Source organism: Hetaerina americana, unplaced genomic scaffold, assembly GCF_022747635.1.
Source record: "Hetaerina americana unplaced genomic scaffold, ioHetAmer1.1.p SCAF_4, whole genome shotgun sequence".
Taxonomy (NCBI): domain Eukaryota; kingdom Metazoa; phylum Arthropoda; class Insecta; order Odonata; family Calopterygidae; genus Hetaerina; species Hetaerina americana.
In genome coordinates, this window is record NW_027286985.1 from 14,191,753 (window position 1) to 14,216,363 (window position 24,611).

General features: G+C 38.8%; 1 protein-coding gene across 1 annotated transcript in view; it reads left to right on the plus strand.

The window, feature by feature from the left end:
* Best2 (bestrophin 2) overlaps positions 1 to 24,611 on the plus strand; it is a 261,189-nt gene that overhangs the window by 117,678 nt on the left and 118,900 nt on the right. The gene's annotated exons all lie outside the window — the stretch shown is intronic.

The following is a 24,611-nucleotide window of genomic DNA, read 5'->3' on the forward strand; positions in this document are numbered from 1 at the left end:
AAACATGTTGATTTTGCAGATGAGTCACCTATCTTCTGCATTATATTCATTCATTATTCCCGATTTATTCTATCGAACGTCTTCTCAAAATCCACGAAACAAACAAATACATCAATTCTTATTCTACCAGCCTTTTCATTAATGATCTGATTACTGCTGTGGCATCACGTTCGCCCGTACCCTCGTGAATTGATCTTCCACGAAGCAGTCATTTACCCTCTTCTAAATCCTTTTGCTGACAATAAAAAAACTATCTTTACTGCTTGAGAGACCAAACGTTTGTGCTCTTAAAATACAGTACATTGCTGCATTTGCCTTTTTTGTGATGGAATTAATGCTGTTTGGACTAAGTTTTCTGGCCATCTTCCTCTCACGTAAATGATGTTAGTCGCATTTTCTTGAAACAGATCTACATACATGAGACTGACATGAGGGCTCTGGGGACTTCAGTTGAATATTTTAGCAGAAATAATTAGCATGAAATTGAAGAACACAATATCCACAAATAATGTGTATTAACTTAGTTTAAATTTTGCTTACAACTTTAGCAGAAGTGCACATTAAAAAAAATATATCTAGTATTTTCCTGGAGGTTAATGGCAATTGAAGAGGCATGCATAAGGTATTATTAACGTCAGCGTGTCTTCTATTGATTAGACTCTCCGGAAGTTCTGCGCAAAATATTGAAGAGTAATGAATACCTTCACATTATTTAAAGAAGTTCATCTTGTTTTCACAGATTTAAGGGTAGACATGCTCTGTAGAAGATTAAACAAAAAGTCATGGCATTAACAGCGAGTTCTTGGATAACTCGACAAGAGTTTCGAATAACAGAACATCTGCCTGGATGTGCAAGTGAATTTAAAGGAAAGTGTCTCAAAGGGTATGCAGCCGCGTTGAATATGAGAAAGCAGAGAGCGACCCTCGCGGAGGAAGCTTGAGGACAAGAAAGGGAAAAGAGGCGGGGAAAACATTAACCGCTTTAAGTGCTAAATTGACTCTGTACACTGCTGCAATTCTCTGTCTTGTTGCCGGAAGGCAGGCCGTTTGTAACGGGTTTACAAGACGAGCTACAATTGATCAGCATGGGTTGGACAATATGTTTTGAGGTGAAATGTAAATGGGGCAGTAAACGAATGCGAAATTTTGTAACTTAATAAGGTGTGATGGCCGTGAAACAAATGAGCATGGCTGTAAACCGGTTCTAAGCCGTTAAATACTTAGGGAAATTCAAAGGCGCTGTCGTTTTTCTCGTGTAATAAGAAGCTGGGTACATTGAGATTATCGCCTTTCGTTTACTTTATCATTGCATCTTGTTGCCTTTTAAGCTTCTGTTAAGGAACAGCCTAGAGTATACATGAATGGAAACGAGGGATTAGATACATGGTTGCGATACAGAACCAGCTAAAATAATTATTTCTGCTAATATTGCGTAGTTTCTATTGAGGTATAGAAACCATTCAAGGTTTTGAAATAGAAACCATTATAGTCGTCCATTCAAATAGACAAGTAAAGCGTTAATATGGGGATCGAGATGGTGCTGGGGCTAACGTACTGGCTTCCTACTCAGAGGGCCCGCGTTCAAATCCCGGTGGTGTTGAATATTTTTCAGATGTATCTCGATCCCTACTTGAGGTGCTTTGTGGAGGGCACTTTGAGTGAATACGCCGTCCGTCGGATGGGACGTTAAGCTGCGGACCCCTTGACGCCTTTCGTTAAGAGTAGGCTAATGCCGACGCCGGGTTTCTCTCCACCCTTCATCCTTTCCCGTCCATCCCCTATGGCGCAAATGACCTCAGCTGTCGGTCGCCTCCCCTAAATACTACTACTACTTCTATTGAGGGGAGTGGTTAAAGAAACCCAATGCACTAAAAGATGAATGGTGATCTCCTGAAACGTGACGCCCCGCACTCCAGTTTTACGTTTCACTGCACAGTGGCCTTCCAGCTCAGCCAATGTTATACCACCTATGAACTTGTACTATTAACTACCTGACCTTAAAGACACTTTCCACTATCGTTGTGTCGATCCGTGTGAATCAAGATAGTCACCCTGCGACACAGTTACAGCGACCGAAGTGTTAGAGCCCCGGTTATTCAAAAAGTTTATTCCAGATTTAATGAATGTTGTTGGAGTGAGTACTGATATTTGAGCGTGAACACAAAACCGGTATTCCTTTAATTTTAGTTGTATGGAGCGAGGGCACGTGTCTGGATATTTAATCAAGGAGCAACTCCTTATCTTAAACCATTGGTCATACGAAGAAGATCTTATCCATAAATATGTTTATCCTACAGTTAAATTCAGATTTATACTTGTTGTGAGATTCTGTCAGGTAGGCTTGACATCGCTGTTATTTCACGTTCCTTTACTATTTAGGTAGTTGCCATAATCCCCAACATATGATTTAAGTGTAGAGATAAGTTTATTTGTCTCTAGTCTTACGTGATCTAAGAAATGTGTTGTGATAAATCAGTGCAAAAAACTGTTAAAAGTGTTGAAAACATGTACTTAGCAGGACATTATCCACATATACACGAAAGTCTTCAAATATATAAATATAAGTATTTAATATATCAAATCTCGAATAGAGAACAAAATAGGGTTTGTCACCATCGTACTTCAAGAGGAGATATTATATATACTTGAAGGAATCAGTTCCTGCTTACCCCAGAGGAAGGTGGTTTGAGCACCGAAAATTTGGAATACGTTTGAGTTTCATTTATATGTGCTTCTCTGTTTTTGTTGGCTAGTGCCATCTCGTCTAATCGTCTAATATATAGTAAAAGATATATTCAATAAATAATAATGTTACATGTTTGTGTATCTTGTTAGAAAGTCTCGCGGATGCGAATAATAATTTAGTTAAAAAAACATTTGCAAACGACACGCGTATTAAAAATTTTCGGTGGCCCAACCGCCTCCCTCTGGGGAAATAGGGAACTGACTTCCTTCTTTCCCCAGAGTAATATGATTTAGCCACCAAAAATATGGAATGCGTGTGTCGTTTGCATATGTTTCTGTTGACTAGCGTTATCTCGCTCCTTCGTTTAAATAATTACATATGTATATCCAGTAAACTGCGCAAGAACAGCAATAATATTATGTATTTTATTGCCATATGCTAGGGTCCAAAAATACAGATATGATACCAATTATTTTCAGTAGGTCATAACGCTAATTCTTGAAATAGATTTTGATATCTTGTTTAAATCTGAGTTATTAGCGTACAAATTAAAATAGATAAGTAAAACAGTTACCGAAGATAAAGTTAGGTTTTGAATAAATTTCTTATGCTGTTTTCCCTCGTATTTGTCACTCCTTGCACTTCTCTAATCCTTGCTTGTCCGGAAATTCAGTTGACCCGATGACGGACCCAGGGTAGCCGAATTGAAAATCTCAGCATTAGGAATATTGCGTATTCGTGAAAATCTTCAAATGTGAATTATGTGTACCTCGTTATAATTTGGGGGAAAATATTTCTTCATTCAATATCAATTTTCAAGACAATTGGAAAAAAATGGAAAGGAAAGTTGTCCTATATAAAACAGTCGTAAATAAAAGTAACTGAGCAAGACCTGATGCCTAAATTTGTGACGAATCACGATGGGTGAAATCAAGTGTTTTCTGAGTCAGTTGAGGAGACTTCTTTGCGTCCTTGTTTGGACAGTCGGCCATCCATCCATCGGCGGTGTTTTCGCAAACAGCCTCACAGACTCGCGAGGTTGTTTCCGCACTGTTTGACTCCGGGCAATCGCCGCCACCACGCCTCCATTGACGTCGAAGAAGTGTCTTTGACCGCTGGTGCTGTTGTTCGTGGGATTTAATCTAGCTTGTAACCCACGTTCCTCGGCGTGGATTCCCAACCCAGATATCCCAATAATTGTGTTACACTTTCCTGCCAAACATGACAATTAGCAGCAGTTGGGAGAGGAGAACGGGAGGGTTTAAGAAAGCAGGGTAGTTCTCGGAGACTGGAGGATAGGACGAGGAGAGTCGGGGTGAGGGTGGCTTCTTATGTCGCGCGAGGTGGTAATACGAATGATATGAGACGAGAGGAGGAGGGGGAAGGGGAGGGAGTGGTGGGGAGGAGTGGGATGGGTGTGACCCAAGAATAGAGGAAGTGGGGAGATTGGGTTGGTGGTGGATTGGGAACATACGAATGGCTTCATCAGGGTGAAATTGAGACTGTCGGATTTCTCTTACGTTCGATCCCGCGTGGTGCGGAATTATAAAACTTCACGGACAACATGTTGCAAACCATTATGGGAATAAAAAAAAAGGTCTTGGACATCAATCGGGGCGAGAGACACCCGGAAAATTCTTGCTGATTCTCGGAAGCAAAAATCATCAACTAAGCGGGGAAAAAAAGAAGAAAAAAAAGAATTCGGAGGTCCTTAAAAAAAGTTTTTTTAGAAGGATAAATCTTGAGAGATGCCATTCACTTGAAGTAGAATGACGTAGTGATGAGGAATGGCAGTTATTGAGTGTATATTTTTTTCCGTTTTACCGGAAATGACACCTCTCACCCGTGAAAATATCTGAAAAAAATTATATTGCTTTATTTGCCATTAGCTGGCGGAATTCTTCTCGATTTTCGAGGGCGACACTAAACCTCATTTCTGTCTGAAAGCAAAGCAAGATTCCCGCCCGCCAATATACCAGCGCATCTGATGCCCCCCCCCACCCAAGCTTTCGAAAAAGCTTGACAGTTCATCGTCAGATACGTAAGATGGGAGGGACGGAGGGCGGCGCACCACTACTACGACTTATGGCGCAATGAAAGCAGTGCGTGTATAGGAAATGCATCGAAATTGTCTCCATGGCGCGTAGCATACGTATCGGCCTTGCGGAGAGAAAAGTGGGCCAAGGGCAGGAGGGCGTGCATTGGGAGCTAATGGCAATGGGAGGAGGAAGGGAGGGAGTTTCGCGTCGAAGATACGGGGGAAGGAGGAGGAGGATAATAAGAAGGTGGATCAATGGGGGAGGGAGGAGGTGAGAGAGCAGCAGGAAACTGGGAGAAATGGAGGCGAGGGAATGGGAGCAATGCTCTCAATTTTAGTTGTCTTTTGTCATAAGGTCCTTGCGGTCCTTTGCTGCTGTTTTAAACAGTATCACAGAATGACAGTGGTTTTCTTGGAGAATATTTGCTGTCGAATTCTCAGATAGGGATCGCTCATGTATCCACCAGTCGGATGTGCCGTTCTAAGTTGGCTTGCAGGATTTTAACCGATTGAAAAAGGGCGGAGGAATGAATTGCTGAAGCAATTAGGAAATAATTAAGCCGTATAGAATTGAGCTTTTAATGATGAATAAGCCTACACGTGTTATTAGCTGTGGAATTATATCGGTGGGGAAGTGAAATTTAAATAGCCCTCGTCATTGCTGATAAATCGTAATTGAAGTATTCATATTTCGCTGTTTTTTTTTACTTTTCCAATGGCATTCAATATTTTGACGATATCAGCTTAAGGCTTAAGTGAGAGTTGCGTAGTTACACGTAGCAGAAATGATAGACTAGATACTTTCAGCGATTCCTATCCCCAGTAAAAGTATCATCGGCATTTTTTTAATGCAAAATCTAAATTTAATACAGCTTGAAAAACATATAGCGTGGAATACATAAAATAAATGTCAAAATACTATCAAACTTTATATTAAAGGTCGTTAAAATGAAATTTACGGAAAATATCATTAGATAAAACGCTATCTTACGTTTAGAAAATAATCAGTTATTGCTTTGTTAATTCTGCTCAAAAAATTTTTATGTATAATCAGATTCTGTTAGTAATAATGAAAGGCTAGATCTCTAGGGGACTCTGGGTGCGTGAAGCATTTTGTGAAGGACGACTTAGATTGGCAGGCTGCTACAGAGAAGGAGTTTTCAAACTGTTCCCTACCGCCTTGTGCACAGGCTTAGGTACCACGCTCTCCAAACGTTGGGAAAATCGGGGTTTGTTCCCCCTTCTTACGTAAAAAAATCTATGATAAGACATGCTAAAAACCTAATTTAGCTGAGGTTTTACATTAAATTGCTTTTAAATCGGTCAAATACTATAAAAATTTAACATACGGCGTCTGTTGCCGACAAATATGTAAAATTCACTAATTGATGAGGCAGTAATTTGAGAATTCATGAAATATGAGATACATTAATTCGTCCAAGCCAACCCTTTAGTGAAGTCTGCGCTTTTGGTCTCAAGAACAACAGATGTACATGGCATGGCTATTTTGATGAAGAGAAAATGAGAGTTGTCTATTTCAAAAAACTTGGAATTAAAAATTGTGTGGTCTCTCGTTGCATGGAAATGATTCGGAAACGAAAGAGGCAGGATATCAGTCGTATTTTTTGTCATTAATCTATATAATTGCTTTCCAGGCATGGATGAATTGGAAAATAATGAAGTAATCTAGGATTGATATTTAAATTAATCTTTCGTAAGAGTACGTAAGTAAAACAACGTAGTAGTTTTTGAAAAAGGATTAGCCAAAGATGGGAAAAAACGTAGCTAAAGAACACCCATGGACTTTGGAGCAAGTTTGGAGAAAGCATAACTTATAATTTTGGATAAAATCAGCACCACCATACTGGTATCCGGCAGAAGAAATGCTGTACTCAATATAAAATGAGGAAAGAAAAAAGGAAGACATTTGTTGTTTGAATTTCCGGATTTCCAGCGGTGGAAAAAGCGAAAATGAAACAGTAAAGAGGTTACTAATGGCAAAGGGAAAATACATATGTCAGTGTTTGCTAGTGAGATTCAAAGATAAATGGCACTCTATATAAACATGTCTGCTGACGGATTCAGCTTGGATAAATATTTGAGGCAAGAGCAGTGGTAGAAAACCGATAAAAATTAAATGTGATGCTGTAATACTTGTGGCCAGGAATGAATATCTTATATTTGTCATGCTATGATTTTGCTCGAGAGCGAATCTTTTCCCAGCTAGACCCGTGTCCATAGAGTAGACAGACATATGGAACGTGATTTTCCCCTCCCCCTTCGTACAAGCGCTTGCTAACGCAATTGTGGAATAGGGGGCGAATTAAGTTAAGAGTTCGTTTTGCCTTTCGTGCAATCACTCACAGCTTTCGAATAAGGGCGAGTTTTCAAGTACTTAATCCCATTAAAATTCGTGGAAATTAATGTATTCCAAAATTTCGCAATCACAAAATTAGTCCCTCGTTTCATAGTAAAAAATACTGTCCCCCTAATTTTTTCTTTTTAATGGACTTACGCGCGCTCCACTTAAATATTTGAGCATCTGCGACTCATTCTCATCCTTCCCTACCAGAAACGAGTTGACGCCCGAGTTGTTAGAAAGGCGCTGTCATTTTGTGTATTTATTTTCGCCCCGGCGACTTGGTGGACTTGCCGCGGCGAGAACCATCCATTTTCGTCGGACCACTTGGCGGAAGAGAATTTTGAACGACAGGAAACACGGAGGGACCGTGGGAGGTATATTCTATTTTTTGGGGGCGACGGAGCGGAAAAGTCCATCGGGGAAGTGTCCGCCGCGAAAGATGAGGAAGACATGGGCGTGGGATGGCGAGGAATCGGGATTTGGTTCCGGTATATAAATCTCCAGATTTTCACCCGGCGAATGCATTTGTTTTGTCCCGAGTCCTCGATACGTGTCGGCAAAAGAGAGAGCCAACTCTCCCACATTGAGGGTCGCGACCCACCGGGGGGTCGTGAAAGGTTTCTTTCCCTTCCGTGGTTACTTATAGGTCATCCCCCGTTGACGGGGGATTTTTCATGCTTGCGTTATGTTCGGGAGTAAATATGAATGGGGCTCACATCTGTGACGCCTTAGCCAACTTTTCACCTACGATGATGATTCTGTGGGGTCCATAACCATCCTTCTACATTCTCTGTACGTCTACAATGTCGTAACCGAGCAAAAATAAGTTTCAAAGTGTTTATTACGTCAGTGTTCACGTAAAATCAACGAGAGAGAGAGTGAGAAAGTGTGGGTTGATTTTTCTAGCCATGTAAATTATAAATATTTTCTATCGCTCAAATACTCGTATGACGCAGGTGTTATACATATACAAATGCCCATAATTTTCATAGTCTACTCTCGTGTACAACATTCTGTATACGCTATTTCCATACTTAGTGTAACTTAAAATACTCTAAAGGTATCTCTTACACCACCATTTACAACACTAATCCATGCTGACGACGTTATCTACAGGCAAATTATCTATAGTACCGAAAATAACGGGAAACAGTTGCTCATCCCTTATTTTATTTACCATTTTTTCTCCGAAAATTTTCTAGATTGTCTTGTTATTCTGATTTTCCCATCGCTCTGCGGTGAAGACAATACTCGCCATTAAGACACCGGGCACATAAGATTTACTCTTTTCATTATGGTAGTCATCTGATGATGCGGAAAGTCAACGTTAGCTTCTAAATCTGCTTTACAGGTGCAAGTGGCCGCAACGATATTTCTAAGAACGTCAATGTGATTATTTCGAATGCATTCGTCTTTTTCGACATATTGCCAATTAGTAAAAACGGCTTTGTTTCGGCGTTCGTTTTGGCTGTTTTAATTTTTCATTGAGAGGTTGCGTACGAAATATTACATGTGTCGGGTGGATCCCTTCCGAGTACATTTTTCCGGCAGGCCTTTGATATATTGTGTTCGTGCAGTCCCACTCTATCTCGTATTTACTTCCTCATCCGCCATTCCTCCCTTGCTTTCACTAACCCTTTCTACGTCACGCGTTGCCCGATTCTGAATTGAAATGCATGCCTACGTTTGGAGATTTTGCCCAAAGGTTTAAATTCCATTGCATTGTAACAAAGCCATCCAGCTGTCATAATATATGCCGTGAATCCCATAAGTTCTATTCTCATCAGCCGTAAACTCTATAGATACTAATACCCGGCAGTCTCCAAAGCAATATATATATATATATATATATATATATATATATATATATATATATATATATATATATATATATTTATATATATATTTATATATATATTTATATATAAACCATAAACACAATAATCAACCCGAAGGTCGGTTTAGAAGGTGATGGTAGAGATCACCCAGTACTAAGCCCTATACGGCGTGTGAAAATTCACACATCAGGGGAGGGGGGCCAGTTCCTATCCCTGTGCCAGTTATGGTTTCTCAGGAAGACCTGGTACCCGAAAATGACTTTAGCTTGGGTGGAGCTGCAGGTGCCCAGAGTTCCTTGCCCGGGAATCGAACTCGGGACCCTCCAGAACGCGACCCACTTTATAAACAGGAGTAACAAAATATTTATTTGATAGTTGTTTCCATCCAAAATCTACCTAAACCGGTAGATTTCTTAATAGTTTTATGTATGTATGTATATATATATATATATATATATATATATATATATATATATATATATATATATATATATATATATATAACACTTTTTGAAAGTCTTACGGACGTGAATAATAATGTATAACACTTAGCACTAGTGGACACAGACAAAAACACACAAAAAATATGAAATAAAAAAAATGTACAGAATAGTGAGTCTCTTTTTTGTGTGTTTCTGTGTGTTTTTGTTTGTGTCCACTAGTGCTTAGTGTTATACATTATGTATATATATATATATATATATATATACATATATATATATGTAAATATACACATATATATATATGTGTATATATATATATGTATATATATGTGTATATATATAGTACAATACACAGTAACACAGGATATAGAAACACAAAAAAAAGAAGAACACTCACACGTATTTTCTTGATATTTCGACGGAAACAATCCGTCTTCATCTGAAGATATAGAAGCAATGATTACTTCTAAATCTTCAGATGAAGACGGATTGTTTCCGTCGAAATATCAAGAAAATACGTGTGAGTGTTCTTTTTTTTGTGTTTCTATATTCTGTGTTACTGTGTATTGTACTATTCGGCACTTCCGTGTTACGTCTACGAAAGCATATATGTATATATATATATATATATATATATATATATATATATATATGTATGTATGTATGTATATATATATATATATGTATATGTATATATATGTATATATATATACATATATAAATATATGTATATATATACCGTTATATTTATATATATATGGGTCGCGGTAGTCCAGTGGGTAGAGCATTGGACTGCTGACCGGAGGGTCCCGAGTTCGATTCCCGGGCAAGGCACTATCGGAACCTGCAGCTCCACCCAAGCTAAAGTGATTTTCGGGTCTTCCTGGGAAACCATAACCGGCACAGGGAAAGGAACTGGCCCACCTACCCTGATGTGTGAATTGCACACGCCGTCGGGCTTAGTACTGGGTGAACTCTTCCTGCCACATTTTCCTAAATCTTTTAGTAGTTCCGCAGAATTGTTGTTTACCCTCACGGCCTTATTTGATTTCATCCCTCTTAATTCCCTTTCTATCTCATCGTCGAGTATGCCTGGACCAACGCTATCTTCCTCTACGTCATGCTCCTTTTCTGTCTAGCCTTGTTGGCCTAAGTTCTATACCATACAGTTCTTCTATAAATTCCTTCCATCTCTCTCTGATCTTTTCTGGGCCCCCTATTATCTTACCCGACATATCTGTAACTGTTAGCACAGACCTTCCTTCCTTACTTCCTGATAGTGATATAACCTTGCTGTATAGCGCACCAATTTGACCCTTCCACTGCAAACTTTCTATATCCTCGCACTGCGTCTTCCACTATGCTTCTTTTGCTTTATTTGTAACCTGTCTCGGTTAATTATTTAACTCTTTGTAGTTCCTTTTGTCTAACTCTGTGATTACATTCTTTCATTTTCTTCTCTCATCCATCTTTGCAATCATCTCATCCGTGATCCATGGTTTTCTAGTCGTTTTCGCGTTAACGGTACCAATAGTGTCTTTTGCGGCTTTCGATAACCCTTTCTTGATACATTACCATATTTCTCCGATAGTACTCAGCACTTTACCCTCGTCCATGATTTTCTCTGCAGCATTCTGATACTTTTTCCTTGTCAATAACAACTAAATTGTGGTCAGAATCCGCATCCGCTACCGGGGAGGCATGCAAACTGATCACACTGTTTCTGTACCTGTGCCTAGCTAGAATATACTCTAAGTGATACCTTTCTGAGTCACCTGACATTTTCCATGCATACCTACGCCTTTGTTGGTGTCTAAACCAAGTTTTGGCGATGACTAACCCCTAAGCAAGAGAGCAATGGAGTTCTGTCTCCTACAGAACTCGGCTGCTTTTTCCACGCGGTCATTTCTCGTACCTAAACCGTGGTGCCCCACCTCCTCACCATCTCTTCCTTCTCTTGTCATTGCATTCCAATCCCCCATTACTATCACATCACTGTATCCTTGCAGGATCACACGCGATTATGTCCTCAATCTGATCATATCGGCTTCTTTCTCGTTACAATTGATTGGTGGCATGTATACCTGATCAATATACATATATATACATATATATACATATATATATATATATATATATATATATATATATATTTCTATGTATTTATAAATTTTCTGTAATACCGACCTTCTTTTTAACCAGATGATCTTTCACCCGTACCTCCGTACTTGAAAACATTATAATAAATCGAGGGCCAAGTTTAGTTCCTGGGTAAACCATTCCATTCAAACATTGATTAAAAACTTTGATAAAAAATCATTGTCTAGGTTAATAGAACAAAGGTATTTCAGAAAACTGTTTATTTTTATTTGAATTGTACTCCGGAGGGTTTAGGGTATGACAATGACTTTCATGAGCCTCATTTTTGTCCAATTCCTTATGCTAATGTGATACAGCTACCCTAATTGAACTCAGCATCGAGACATCATCGCGCACTGGATAGTGTAAGCCGCTACTTTCTTGTCTATTAATAGCATCGGAACCATAAAAAAGGCAGTCAACGGACTGCATTTTTCGTAAAGAAATCTCAATTGGAAGTAGTTTCCATCATTCTCCGAGCTTCCCTTGCAAATTTCCTGGTTACCATGCGCAACAAATTACGCAAAGCATCAACTTGAATGAGCGCCATAACGAGCTTTTAATGCTCTTGGCGAGTGAAGTCTTACTTACTCAAGACGTCTAACTATGATCCATTAAAAGATCTTATTGCACGCACACTGCTCACATGGTTTACTGAGATTGTTTCTCGTGTTATCCTTTAAAAATTAAGGAATAATGATAGATTCGTATTTAATGGATAAACGAAGTGTGTCTAGTGATTCGGAAAAATGTCGAAAAAAATTCATCATAGCAGCCTTCAGCTCATCCATTACCAACATTATTATTTTAAAAGAATCAACTAGTAGAGCTATGCCCCAATATTCGGCAACAAATGTAAAACTATATTATGTGAAAGTGGTAACTGATAATTCGCTGACAACTCCAAGGGGTGAAATGATACAACTTGACAAAGATGCTACAATTAGATATCACTCACAACCATCAATTTTTTAGTTGCCATTTCTGACATTGTTTTTTTTCTATTTCCCTTTCCTATTCCTCTTCGCCATTTCATATTTGTCATATTTTGCTGTGGATTTATCCCTTCATCTTATCCCCGGGATTTTTCTTACTTTGTTTTACCTTCTTCCTTGCTCTTAACTAATTTCAAGATGTGCTTAATTCAGATTTTATTTTTTCCATACTTATTCTTTGTCATGAACGATTATTTATATTATGAGAAAAACGATTCTTAGTTTGGTGATTTGCAAAACTTTGTACAATAAAGGCAAAATGGGGATCCTGATATCAACTTTCACACGCGTCTAGCCGAAAAACGTTCGAAACCGTTCTTGAATTTGGATATTGTTTATCCTAGGATTAATTAAATAAATTCGATACTGCGACATAACCTTAGTCATTGGTGGGTCGGAAATCAAAACATACGATTGATTGAATTTCAGATATGGTTCAGGGATATAGTAGTCGGTATGCCCTTCTGTCTGCAAGTCTTCCTCCAGGTAGTCCTCTGCATCCAATCTGTGAGCAAAGGAAAGAAGGATCCGCTGGGTTATGTTCCCGTCTGTTATTAAGGACAACAGAAAGTGAATACGCTGTTGAAACCATTGTGTTCGGTGACTTATAGTGCAATGGTTTGATGAGTGGACTAGCGAAACAATCACGGGAGTGTTAAACCGATAGAGTTTAGTCAGAGCATGAGATACGAAAGGAAACTATACGTACGTTTCTAAAGACAGTAATAAATCGCAATGTGTGACAACTCTAACCTTCCTCTCTGATTAATGTATGTGAACCCACTTCGAAAATGCTCTATTGATGTTTACATATTAGACGCCCATAGAACAAAAACGCTGTGATCAAATGTGATCGATACCCCGGATTCCTTTGAAAAATCGAGACATACTACCTTGATCAAAAATTTCCCGGAATTTATTCAGAAAATTAAAAATACAAGTTTATTCATCTAAATCTATATTGTCCCCTTCAAAGTAATCCCCATCGACTGCAACACACTTATGCCAGCGCTTGATCCAATCCTCGAAACATTTTTTATATTCGGTTTTCGGTATGTCCATCAGTGCTTCCTGCGATTTTTCCATTACTTCCTCTCGGCTGCTAAAACGCGTTCCCCGTAATGGTTTTTAACTCGATTGAACAGAAAGAAGTCACAGGGAGCCAAATCAGGTGAATTCGGTGGCTGTTGGATGGTATTTGTTGTATTTTTCGTCAAAAAATTACGAATAATGATAGCACTGTGCGACGGTGCGTTATCATGGTGCAAAATCCACGAGTTTTCTGCCCACATTTCTGGTCTCTTTCGGCGAATTGCTTCACGCAAACGTCTCATAACGCCCAAATAATACTCTTTGTTTACTGTCTGGCCTTCTGGCAAAAATTCATGATGCACTACACCGTTGTAATCCATGAAAACCGTCAGCATTGCCTTCTTTTTTGACTGAAAACGACGTGGTTTTTTTGGTCTCGGCTCATTTGGTGAACGCCATTCACTTGCCTGATGTCTGGATTGCGTGTCGTACTCATAAACCCACGTCTCGTCTCCAATAATGATCCTTTTGATGAATGTGGGATCGGATTCAGCCTCGCAAATCATGTCTTTTGCGACGTCAACACGGTCTCTTTTTTGCATGAAATTGAGGTCTTTTGGAACCAACTTTGCTGCTACACGACGGAAACCCAAATCATTAACCACAATGTCTTGGGCGGATCCATAGGCAATGTTCAAGTCCTCCGCTATTTCTCTGATGGTTAATTTGCGGTTATTGACCAACATTTCTTTTACTTTATCAATTTTTTCACCGACTTTCGATGTCGATGGTCTGCCACTGCGTTCATCATCTTCGATTGACTCACGACCACTTCTGAACCGCTCGTGCCACTGGTAAACGACCGTTTTTTTTAGAGAATCGTTGCCGAAACACTTTTCCAACATTTCCAACGTCCGTGCGCCACTAAATCCGTTTTTTACGCAAAATTTAATACAAGTTCGTTGTTGCAAATTTAAATCCATTTCTGCAATTGTAAAAAATCGCCAACACACACAGAGATAGATGTACTCTTGGCTACGTAACTTTTGCAAATGTCAAGTTATGACACTAAGATTTAAAGGGAATATCAACAACAGATGTACCAATTTAACAAAAAAAACAGAACTCAAATCGGAATGATGGGAGCGCCACACGGTGGTTATTCCGGGAACTTTTTGATCAAGGTAGTACTGTAGTCGCCGTTTTTTCTAAGAGTTCGCTCTCTCCCAATGCACCTCTCGACTTAGGGAGCAAGTGAATCTCCATTTATAATCCAATTTTCATCTTAATAGGTACGTTTCCAAAATCACGAAGTGTATTCATCCCATACTGTTCACCGCTTGTTGTCTTTGCTCTGGGAGGTTTTATTTCGCAAACAATGACCTGTTAAAACGCTTAACTATTCTTAGTTCGCCTTCTTCACTTCCCTCGTAAAAAACGTATAGATAAAAATCAATTAATATGAAAACGAGTGGCTGAGCTGTGAGATAAATTAGGACGGAGAAATACGATAGACAAACACTCAGACCGCCAAGGAACATAACAATAATAATACGTTTTCCAAACCTCTTGACCCCGTCCCCAACCCTCCTTGCTTAGAACACTTAGAACTTACCTCTCGACTTCCCTTTCTCGTCTCCTTAACACTGACTGCTAAGGTTTTACGACGACGTGAGAGAAGGGAAATAAGGATAGATGGACCACTCAAGTGCATACACATTCGCAGTGCAAACTAGTTCCCGGGGTAAACATAACACAAGCGCGTTGGAAAGCGAACGCTCCGGTGGATAAATTGCAAGGTACCACCGCCACCAGACTATGATGAAGTATTCAGCACTGGCTGGAAGCGAGGCCTGGGGTGTGGTGGGGGTGGGGTGGTGGAGGGTGGGATTAGGAGGGAGAGGGAGCTACACGCAGCAAACACACACTCGCAGGAGAGCGCGACCGTAAAAATGACGTATTGTTCCACATTGCCAAGGTCAGCCTTTGTGGAGTTTATTTATTTTTACGAGTTTATTTCAATTCTAACTATCTCGCAACAAGCCGACTCCCCCGACATTGACACTTTTCCAATCGTGTCACGGGTTTTGGTCCGTGCAAGGACCGCGCCCGCCGGAGACGCAATACCAGGGAGGAAAAGAAGAGGCGGGCGTGAGTGAGGGAGAGTCCCCGCCGAGTGGTCATCCGGCCGATGGATTTCGAATGGGATCATGGCAGCATCGGTGCTACCATGAATGAGTGATTTGACTTCCTTTTCTTTTTATTTCACCTTCATCGATTGATCTATTCATATAAAATCTATACAACGCATTCGAGTTTTGCAACAGTGTCCGTGTTTTAGGCTCAATGAGAATTATAGCATAATGTTTCAGGTTTATCAGGCATTTGAGCGTATTGCTCAGTAAAATCATGCGGCGTATAAGCCAAATCAACAGATTTTCTGGGATAATAACTTGAGTTCACGTTTCCAGCATCAGATAAAACAAAATTTGCGCTTTTCCACCGATTTATTTGTACAGTTTCAGTACATCGAACTATCTTCTGTATTTGAAGATGGCTCGATGAACTGAAACGCGTTGTGCGTTACAAATACTACCTTGATCAAAAATTTCCCGGAATTTATTCAGAAAATTAAAAATACAAGTTTATTCATCTAAATCTATATTGTCCCCTTCAAAGTAATCCCCATCGGCTGCAACACACTTATGCCAGCGCTTGATCCAATCCTCGAAACATTTTTTATATTCGGTTTTCGGTATGTCCATCAGTGCTTCCTGCGATTTTTCCATTACTTCCTCTCGGCTGCTAAAACGCGTTCCCCGTAATGGTTTTTTAACTCGATTGAACAGAAAGAAGTCACAGGGAGCCAAATCAGGTGAATTCGGTGGCTGTTGGATGGTATTTGTTGCATTTTTCGTCAAAAAATTACGAATAATGATAGCACTGTGCGACGGTGCGTTATCATGGTGCAAAATCCACGAGTTTTCTGCCCACATTTCTGGTCTCTTTCGGCGAATTGCTTCACGCAAACGTCTCATAACGCCCAAATAATACTCTTTGTTTACTGTCTGGCCTTCTGGCAAAAATTCATGATGCACTACACCGTTGTAATCCATGAAAACCGTCAGCATTGCCTTCTTTTTTGACTGAAAACGACGTGGTTTTTTTGGTCTCGGCTCATTTGGTGAACGCCATTCACTTGCCTGATGTCTGGATTGCGTGTCGTACTCATAAACCCACGTCTCGTCTCCAGTAATGATCCTTTTGATGAATGTGGGATCGGATTCAGCCTCGCAAATCATGTCTTTTGCGACGTCAACACGGTCTCTTTTTTGCATGAAATTGAGGTCTTTTGGCACCAACTTTGCTGCTACACGACGGAAACCCAAATCATTAACCACAATGTCTTGGGCGGATCCATAGGCAATGTTCAAGTCCTCCGCTATTTCTCTGATGGTTAATTTGCGGTTATTGACCAACATTTCTTTTACTTTATCAATTTTTTCACCGACTTTCGATGTCGATGGTCTGCCACTGCGTTCATCATCTTCGATTGACTCACGACCACTTCTGAACCGCTCGTGCCACTGGTAAACGACCGTTTTTTTTAGAGAATCGTTGCCGAAACACTTTTCCAACATTTCCAACGTCCGTGCGCCACTAAATCCGTTTTTTACGCAAAATTTAATACAAGTTCGTTGTTGCAAATTTAAATCCATTTCTGCAATTGTAAAAAATCGCCAACACACACAGAGATAGATGTACTCTTGGCTACGTAACTTTTGCAAATGTCAAGTTATGACACTAAGATTTAAAGGGAATATCAACAACAGATGTACCAATTTAACAAAAAAAACAGAACTCAAATCGGAACGATGGGAGCGCCACACGGTGGTTATTCCGGGAACTTTTTGATCAAGGTAGTAAATCTGTGGAAAAGGACAAATTTTGTTTTTCTCATGATGACGAACTTCCACTACACCTCGCCTGAATCTGTTGAATATAATCAGATAAAACCTCTGCTTAGGTAGGACAAACGAGGGAGAAAGATTTTCTCAACGCTTAACTATTCAAACGGCATTCCGAGTTTTAACTATGTTGGTTTAAATCTAGAGTCGTTAATAGGAGCCAGATGGCAAATACATAAACAATAATTCGCATATAGTGAATCAAAACACGATTCCTTTTGTTTTTGAGGCTTAAATCTCTCCGATCTCGTGTTTTCACTGCTCTTGGGTTCGACTTGAAAATTATAAAACCATTGTTTGGAAACACACGCATGATGGACATTGAGTGTATCAATGCGAGCAGTAAAAATAATTTCCGATATAATACATCGAACATGATGAATTGAACAACGAGAAATCTAAAAACGGGAGTGCAACGTTATCCGTTCATTATGCAAATTTAACATCACGCATTCTGTGATTTTCCCCATCTTCAAGGACGTGGAGTAAAAGTGGTGGGAGTGAGCAAATCCAAGAACAATCCAACCCACGAAGTACGATGTTTTTCATGTTTGGTTGACAACGAATCTTGTCAGCAGTCGACCACTTGGGAATGGTGCAGTACAATTGGCCTCGGGTATCATTTCCTCAATTTCTTTATTTTGCAGTGGACATCTTTCGACTGTCTAAAGTCGTAAGGAGAATTGCCTATGGCTATAACATAAGGAAGGTCGTCAAATAGTCCCGATATGATTTAGGGACCCTTCATATACGTAAAATACATCACGTTTTTTGGCCTTTCTCCGTGAAACCCCCGATTTCACGCCCACTCAATAATGTTGCCCTTATTTGTTCTACGCCACACCTGATCCTTGATCTTTTTTAATTGAATCTATGTCGTATTTCGAACATAAATTGGACTTTCCAGACACCTGAGTGAAAGAATAATTTATTGGCATTATTCGTGATTTCCGAGTACAATTCTGCAGATTTCCGCGTCAACTAACCCTTCTTCCTTCGTATTAATTGGAATTTGAAAGGTGCCGTCGTTAATGGAATCCGCAGATCATGCATTTCTTGCCTATGGGTCATTTTCCTTTGAAAGCCTATGAATGCGAGCGTGGGCCTTATTTTCCCCCTCACGTTTTTCATCATCCCCAGATTTCTCAGAAAATATCTCCCGCTTTGTTCGTGAGCCATTACTTGCTCCTGTATGATTGCAGCTGGTGTGACCCACAGTATTCCAGTGGAGACGCTTATTTTTAATCCAGCCTATTCTGGTGGTACATTTTTCGTCACTATTAGGATTTGGCTTTTTGAGATCCTTGATGATGGTCGAGCGAAATTCCCTATATCTATTTCACGGCTGAAAACAAATCATTGTTGTTTTCACATTAATAAAATAGTTACTAGAGATCATTAGCACGTTAATTTTGTGACTGTGAATATCATATGATCTGAAAAAGTTATTGATATATTTAAGGACGTACTCATTTATATATATATACAGAAACACACACACACACATATATATACACACATATGTATATACACATATATGTTTAGTTTGCTCTGCTAAGAAAAGTTATCTTCTGATTGTTACAACATCAAAGTTTAATAGCAAACACATATTCCTACGTCTCATGATAAAAATAGTATTGGTTCCCCCTTCATTGGCTTCACTAACAAAATACCGGGCTGGAAGTAAGGAGTGCATTTAAGAAAATATCAGGGGAAAGGCAAACATGATCGGGTGGTACGATACTTATAATCATGTATGTAATACGTGCACGTAATTCGCCTTGATACAATGGCAATAATTAACATGAACTTATCTGAAATAAAATAAATCTTGGACTCTGAAGTCATAATTTCCGCGATATACCCTGGACCTGTATCACCTCTAATTGAAGCAGACTAAATTTAAGAATAATATTCAAGTATCGTTCTTTAGGGTAAATGATTCTGCGGATGATTCGGGGAAAAAGGAACTTAGTACCGAAAATGAATGACCGAAAATCAATGACAAACACCTTCGGTCAGAGAGAAGTTCATTTATTCACAATGTGAAGAAAATAATTTAGAGAGGTTAATGGAGAGCAACAGGGTTAAGCGGGTAAAAGTAAGGCGGAGGGGTGGGGGAAATGGAAAATAGCTGTAATGAAACAAATTTGCATGCATAAATCCGGGACCAGTGATCACCATTCAAGGAGGCAATTTTCTATGCACATTGCACATATATTTTATATATATATATATATATATATATATATATATATATATATATATATATATATATACATACATATCGATTTATTTCGGCCGTCCCTATTCCGAAAGAAAGGCAAGCCAGAGGTAACTAAAGCACATATTTCGCAAATGGAATTAACCCCTTAGCGACGAAGGAAGCAATTAATAGGGTAACAACTTTGCCGGGGGTATCCGCGTCTATTGCATAAATATCTGGGGACTCCATCTGTATCCGTATGGTTTGGGATTTCAATACCACCGTGAAAAACACGAAGAGAAGTAATAGTAGTTTTTTAGTTGTGCGTGTACATCCACGAGTTTGTCGCCTTCGCTTCTAATATTGAATTTCCTGGTAAAGACCACGTGCGTAGTCATAAGGAAGTAGTTATGATTCTAGCGAATTTTTATGGCCAATGTTGCCAATCCTGTCACGTTGTATATGGGGAATGATTGGTTACGACTGCCTTAGCTATCAAAAAGGTGACCGCGCGATTATTATGATTATAATTCTGTCATTAATTTATAAATAGAACCGAATAGTTATTACTTAATGTTTCAGTGTGACAGCTTTGTTCCTGGAGAGATAATAAGCACGAATGGTCTATCGGCAGATTGCTCTTCTTTACATCTTGACAACTCGCTATCTTTAAAAAAAAAACAATTTTGATATGTTTGTAGTGACCTATTTCAAGGTAAACTATCTCTAATCAGGGTATTGTTTTTGGTATTCTACCGTTTAAGGTAGGTTTTGGATTGCCACATTATGCATCTCTCCTAACAAGACATAACCTGACATCCGACTAAGCAATAAACTGCAAAGTTCAATTCCGTATGCTTCATTCATCCCTTCATACCATTCGGCATGCCTATCCTATTCCTTCCCATTCCTTTCTTGCCTACCGTTCTTACCTCTATTACCATCTTTACCATCTCACCGCCAATCAGAACTCTCCGTATCCAACTTTCCTGACTCTTTTGGATTTTTCCCAACAATCCTCTCTTCTCCCCCACCAAGCCTAGCATTTCCTCGTTTCATTTCCTTTCTGTCCATTTCAACTTTTCCATCCTTCTCCACATCCACATTTCAAAAGCATCCGATCTACGCTTATCATTTTATTTGAATGCCCAAGTTTCCGTTCCGTACTAAACCATACTTCATATCCAATTATTGACGAGCCATTTCTCAACATCCCCAATCGAACGCCTCTGATATTACTTCCCTCCTCTTTGTGTTCCGATTCTTTACCGCACGCTTTCTCTTTCTGATGCCCCTGCTACCTTTAGCATTTTGGTCCAAAACACTTCCGAGATAGATAAACTGTTCCACTTGCTGAAGTTCATTGTTACCTATTTTAATATTTAAATGAGCTTTTCTCTCTATCGAAAAACGCATAGCCTTTAGTTTTGTTAACATCGATTCTCATTCTATACCTATCGCGCTGACTCTCTAATGCACTCAATTGCTAGAAATGCTTCTAATGCTTGCAACCCCTTGGGTGACCGGAAAACTAAACTGGATTATCCGCAAACGTAACTGATTTTATGAGTTTCCACCGACTTCCATTCCTATCTCCAATTTTTTCATGACTCTTTTACCATTTCCTCCACAAATACGTTGAACAGCACAGGTGATAAATGATACTCCTGTCATACTCATCTTCTTAACACTACCCATTCGCATTATCCATTAACCATTCGCAATTGGACAGTTTGGAGATATTTACGGGTTGCGGAAAAATCGCCTCCACCCCACTCCTATTTTCTGCGATACAGTCATTAATTTTATCTAATTCGCACTATCAAACGACTTCACCAAATTAACGGAAAATTAATACATCCTGATTGTATTCTGTTTTTCTCCATTAGTGAAATCATTACTGCTATGGCGTCACACGTGCCGCTCTTCTTTCTGTTTTCAAAATGGCTATCCCAAATAATCATTTTTCCTCCTCTCAATCCTATTATTGATGATCCCGAACATCTCTTCAGCCCGATGCAAAATCAGGCTAATTCTTCTACAATCCTCCCATATGACTGCTTGTTTCTTTTTTGGGATGGTAACAACACTGATCTGAGGAAATCCTTCGGTCAAATTCCTTCTTTAGAAATACTAAGTATTAGTTCACAAAAATTCTTATTCTCGCGCTTTCCTCAAATCTTAGGAAGTTCGGCGAGGATGCTATGTATCCTCCCGACATTATTTAATTTCAATTCCCTTGATAAACTTTCTGTTTCGCCATAAAGTATACTTGGATCTAAGCTATGCTCATATGCGTTATAACCTCTGTCACAGCTTGATGTCCTAGTCTTTACCATTTTGATCTCCTATGTATTATTTCCATCTCTGTTGAATCTTTCGTTGTTCTTTCAATAATTTCCTCAATCTTTGATTGTTCAATTGGAATTTTTCCTCTGGTTTCCTGATAGTGATTTCACCTTCCAGTATACGTGTAGTGCACCAATCATTCACTTCCTTTGTAAATTTTCTCTATTCTCGCACTGCGTCATCCACCGAACGGGCATATAAATCATAAAAATGAATTAATATTTTAATAAAAAGTTAGTTTTAGACGGTGAATAGTTGAGTTGATAGGCGTAATCGTAAACTTTTAAGGTATTTATGCTCGATATCAAAGTATTTCTTCGTACACTCTATTCCTTTCCAACATCCCTTTAGGCCCAAAATATCTTTTATCTTCGACCGAATTCATCGCTTACGTACTCTTCTTTCACATTTCTCTACATCCCATTGCTCCAAGTACCCCAAAGATCCACCGTTTCTATCTTCTTCTAATACTCCTTACTCTTCCACCCTCATGTCACAATCTTTTATTTACCTTCCTATCCATTCAATTTATATTTATTACAATATCATTCCTCTCTAAACCCTTCTTAAAACTTTCCAATGACCACTTTCCCCGGGGACCTCAGGAAGGATTACTCATCTAAAAAAACACGTAGGAGTTATCTTTATCATTGTACAAACGATGGAAAAATAATGCGTTATCACTCTTATACAAATTCAGGCTACAGATGCATGCATACCGTGATATTACCACTCATCATTGGAGTTGGTTAGCTAGATGAAGGGGTATACTCGTAGTTAGCGAAAATACGCGAAATACAAGTATGATCGCTGCCATGTTTCGGAACCATAAATAAATATACTACATCGGTCTTTCTCACTATTTCAGCATATCGTTACTTGCTATTTTGTAAAATAATTCCTTGCAATTTGTTGTATTCTTTTCCTGATGCCATTTTCTCGTAATATTCAAATTTACTAACGTTCTTCCATATTGATTCTCAGAATATTTTTTGTTTCTTCTGATGTAATTTATTCCCTCTTACTTTCCTGTGCATATTCCCTCGAGAAATTCCTGTCATTATTATCGAAAAATAATATGACTCAGAAGTAGAAATATATAGAGAGCTTAGACCGAAACTCTTAAGTAATATTATTCATATGTGTGCCATAAACTAAGATACCATTTTAACGTTATGGCATAGCGTTTTAAATACATTGATTACAATTACAAAATTATTTTATATTTGGTGAATGAGATTCCCTCCTCTCTCGCCTTTCCTTGGAGAAGTGACAGGCACTGGTGCTTCCTGCAAGCCTTCCTTTTCAATTTCTTGGGACTTCCTCCGAGTTAAAGCTGCTTTTTCATGACTTTCACTAATTTTCCATAATATCGATACTTATTTTCATTTTTTCATAAGTTAAAGTCTAGAATATTTCGTGGATTATTGATTAATAATTAAATGAGGAGGATAATGAAATAACATAAAGGGATTGCGTATGTTAAAGTAAAAGGTAAATGCGGTTTACTTACCACATGCTTAATAATTCGAATAAATAATGCTGTCCTGAGACTTTAGCAATGACGAATCGGGGCCAAAATCTTCCAATAGTCGGTTTATGTATTTGACATGTAACTACCAAGGGACTATGATATACTCTCTTCACCTCGGCGAAATATGGTGTAATTAGAAGTTATCACGTTATCTCTAAATGAACAATCGTTTTTTAGTTCACAAAGATACATCTGTGATAAACACGTATGATCTTCATTTATACATACGTATTTTACCATCGAAGAATTGTTTAATTATAATTAACATGCACAATCCTTAATATTCGGAGAAAATCAAATCAACAACTTCAAGTTGCCATTTCCATTGATCTATTGACATTAGTACTGATAAATACAATCGCATTGGTAGTGTGTTTCTGGCATTGCATAAATCTATAATTTAGCATGCATGGAGTGGGACATGCAACGCTTTAATTATTACCTCAGTCAACATATTGTCTAATTACTACCGAAAATTACACTACCACGCACTATAATTTCAATTTGATAACCTGAAATTTCTCCGTATATTTGTTCAAGCACTCAGTAGATCTACCAGTTTATCATTATGATGAATTAACATTTAATCAATTACTCGTACTAATCACTCGATTACTTAAAATTTGCAGGTATAGAAACATCCCTTTTGCGTCAACGCTTTTTTCCTGCGGGCACATGGACTAGATTATCATAATCACTCACTGTCTAGATCTGGATTCAAGCCTCAAGGATATTCGTATTCTATGAACCGCGTCATTTGCATTTCAGAACGCGTGCAATAACCTGTGAGCAGGTACACAGGCCAGTAAAGATGATGACTTGCAGTTTCAGAGAGAATGGATTTTGATATTTTCGCCCCGAAAAATGGGAAATGAAAAAATTATATAGGAGGAGAATTCACCCTTAGGTGTATTTTAAGTTTATGATATAAAATACAGGGCGCCCTTGCGCTGTATCCCTGATGCCCTCAATCCTTTTCAAGGATATTGAAATGAGTGTTTTTTTCTCCTCCGGAAGTATT